Below are 3,678 nucleotides of genomic sequence, written 5' to 3' on the forward strand. Positions count from 1 at the left end.
CCTCTAAGTTTTTGAAGGTTCAGTACTACTATGAGGTATAACTACTATTGTTAGTATTACTATTGCTTTTATATATGTCTTACATCTCTCATTGTATTGAAAGTTCCATAATCTATTCTTATCATCCTCTCAATATGATATGTATAGTTTGGGCTCAAATCTCAAATATATATTTACTTGAAGATACCTAACATTTATTATACCACTATAATTAGTACTGAAGGCCCTGAATCAGAAATTTTAAGTATGTTATTTCATTAATTTCATAAATCATCACAATGATAATTTAAGGTAATTAACTTTGTTATTATTTCTCTAAAGAAAACAATTAAGAATCAGAAAAAAATGAAGTGACTTGCCAAGGTGATGGTTTTATCACCATAATTAGCTAGTCATTAATATTAATAATGGGAAGAAAGCAAAGGGGAGGCCAGACATTATAAACATGGTCATCTGGGCAGCTTTACCAGGAAGCTGCACCTTCACACTCCCCAGGGAACCACAGGTCCATTCTTTGTTAATGATTGGGGGAAGTGGTTCAACAAAGGGGGAGATGGGCACTTGTGCAGTGAAGTCAGGGTGACATAGGGAAGGTACTTGCCTGTCAGTCTAGCCTGGGGAACAAAGATCATTGGCTAGAAGGGTGGAGCCAAAGCAAGTATATGAAATCCTGAAGGGTTAAATGGTTAAGTTCTTAGTTATAATCCCCAAAGAATTCTCTCTCTCTTTCTTGCTCCTGTTCTCTTGCTTCACTCCTGCTGCCTTGCACTCTCCTGCTCCATGACCCATAACTGGACTGGACTTTAATAAGGAGCAGAAACTCTGGGCAGTGGCTTTAATTCTTAGCCTGTTGAAGACAAGATTGGACTTTTTCCATGGAGAGATGGAGGGAGATGGAACCTTGAAAGAGAACCCCCTTAATTTTACAGAATCAATAAAGCTTTCCCCAATACATCCTCCTCCTGGGGGTAGGGGGGGCCTCAGGAAAGTCTTTTCCCAGCAGCACCCCAAGAACTCCACTTCTGGTAACAGGTAGGGACTCAGAGGGCACTCCACCAATAACAATAGAGTCAAAGTGTCTGGGAAAGGGCTTTGAACAGGTTTAGTTCACATTAGGAACTTCATGCTGCTAAGGCTTAGGCAAGAAATCTAATATTAAAAAACAAAAAGTAAAATCATTTGTACAAAGCCTGGCAGGCTGGTTTATGAGAATAGAGCCCCAAAACTCTCCAGACAACTTGAGTATGAGAAATAACTAGAAATTGAAAATTTCAGGAATGATCCCTTAACACAATTGTATGCATGTGTTATATTTTCTGTCAAATTTGAGATATGCTTCAGACAATGAGAGAGATGGATTTCCTACTCAATATACAGCTTGAAGTTGATATATTTAGGATCAGCTGTAGACCAACTTGGAAGGGAGAGAAAGGTTGTGTTCCATGTGCTTTTGTGCCACTTGCTGGGGCATGGTCTGACCTACATGAGCCCCTCCACAATTTCTCAGTCTACCGCATATGTTCCACTGGGAGTCCATGTTCAGATTCAATTTCTGTCCCAATGTCAATAAAAGCTGGCCCTCTGGGTTGATAATTATGTCACCTATCTTAGACCTGTTAGCTGGGTTGTGATTGCTAACTCTGATATTATTCTCATGTCCCTTTTGCTATCAGGATATGTATTGGTACATGAGGAACTGATTTCCCTAGAGAGAGAGATTAGATGTAGACATGGGAAGTGAAAACAAAAGCAAACTGCAAGATTGCCAAAGGTGTAAACAGCTAGACTGCATTAGAGCAAAAATGCTGTCCATAAGGGTTTACCAGAGAAATAGGAGAAAAATAATTCTAGGACGCAGAAATCAGAGTTGGTGCTAAATGATTAAGTAAAGGATTAAACAGATGGGAAGAGCTGAGTCAGAGAAGTCCAGGACTAGGGGAGTAGGATGAGAGCCTAGGAGGATCAAGGCAAGAATGATCTTTGAGGGTCCAGGGAATATTCGTAGGTCACTAAGATGATGCCATAGGCCAGCGGTTCTCAACCTTTGGGTCGCGACCCCTTTGGGGGTCGAACGACCCTTTCACAGGGGTCACCTAAGACCATCGGAAAACACATATATAATTACATATTGTTTTTGTGATTAATCACTATGCTTTAATTATGTTCATTTGTAACAATGAAAATACATCCTGCACATCAGATATTTACATTACGATTCATAACAGTAGCAACATTACAGTTATGAAGTAGCAACGAAAATAATTTTATGGTTGGGGGTCACCACAACATGAGGAACTGTATTAAAGGGTTGCGGCATTAGGAAGGTTGAGAATCACTCCCATAGGCAAAGCTTGCTAATGTAAAAGCTTATCCCACCTTTCTTGTCGCCTCTGCTTTTTTCTCTTAAAGTAACTGTCTTTACAAATGTCTCTTTTATTTCATTCATTCATTCAAAACATATCCATATGATGGCTTTCATTCAATCATTCATCCATTTAGCAGGGGGATACTACAATGCCAGTCATAAGAGAGTTTTCAGTCCAGCCAGTAAGACAGACAGAAATAAAACAATCATACAAGTAGTTGAATAATAATAACTTTGAAAAACTCTATGAAGGAAAAGAACATGGAAGGCCTCCATGAGGAAGAATCATAGAAGATGAGACTGAAGGTGAGATGTTAACCATCTGTAGGAGGGAGACTGTGCCTCAGGCAAAGGCAATAGGGAAAAACATGGTATAATTGAGGAGCAAAAAGATGTTGTATCATGAGCATATCAAGGGATAAGAATGGCATGAGAAAAGATCAGCGAGCCAATGCAGAGCCCTGCAGGGAGGTCACGTGCTGCTGTTTGTCGCTTTTGTGGGCTCTCGGTCTGCTGGTGCTCAGTGCGGCCAGGCAGCTGGGGCTGGGCATACTTCCCTTGCCAGTGGGTTGTGTAGAATATATTGATTGCCAGGCTCTTATCTTCTGTTTACCATGGCTTCTTCTGATATCCAGGTGAAAGAAACATGCTTCAGGCCAGGCTTTTGAGCTGATTCTCAGCCCTCGAGCAAAATAATCCATCTCAGAATTTCCCCTTTCCCCACCAAAGAAGAAGGATCTTTCCCTGGAGGAAATTCAGTAGAAATTATAAGCTGCAGAAGAAAGACGCAAGTCCCATGAAGCTGAGGTCTTGAAGCAGCTTGCTGAGAAACGAGAGCATGAGAAAGAGGTGCTTCAGAAAGCAATAGAAGAGAACTTCAGGGAAATGATAGCAGAAAAACTGACCCACAGAATGGAAGCCAACAAAGAGGATGGAGAGGTGCATTGAAACACTGGGGAAGAACAAAGAATCCCAAGATCCTGCTGATGAGACTGAAGCTGACTAATTCATTTTGAGAACTAACTTCCCCTCACCTTCCTAAATATCCAAAGACTGTACTCGCCAGTGTCATTTTATTTTTGTCCTCCTGACAAATATTCTAGAAGCTGTTATAGGACCTTAGGTAGATTCAGACTGTATGATGTTGTTTTAGGGGAGAAACTGAAAATGTTTTACTTTTTTTTCTAAAGTCTTAGAAAGACTAATGTAGCTAGTTTTCTTGTATCTTTTCTACATCAGTACACTTGGTGTGCTGGGTCAATGGTTAGCACTGTATTGGCTCTGTGAAAACATGTTTGTGGAAAGAGTATGTA

The 3,678-nt window shown here is 40.4% G+C and overlaps 1 pseudogene; it reads left to right on the forward strand.

Moving 5' to 3' along the window:
• The first annotated feature begins 2,979 nt into the window (after positions 1-2,979).
• Positions 2,980-3,371, forward strand: LOC139019424 (stathmin-like; annotated as a pseudogene).
• Positions 3,372-3,678: the final 307 nt, after the last annotated feature.

The sequence above is a fragment of the Myotis yumanensis genome, unplaced genomic scaffold (genome assembly GCF_028538775.1).
Source record: "Myotis yumanensis isolate MYYU_CA2020_CCGP unplaced genomic scaffold, mMyoYum1.0.hap1 SCAF_11, whole genome shotgun sequence".
Lineage (NCBI taxonomy): Eukaryota > Metazoa > Chordata > Mammalia > Chiroptera > Vespertilionidae > Myotis > Myotis yumanensis.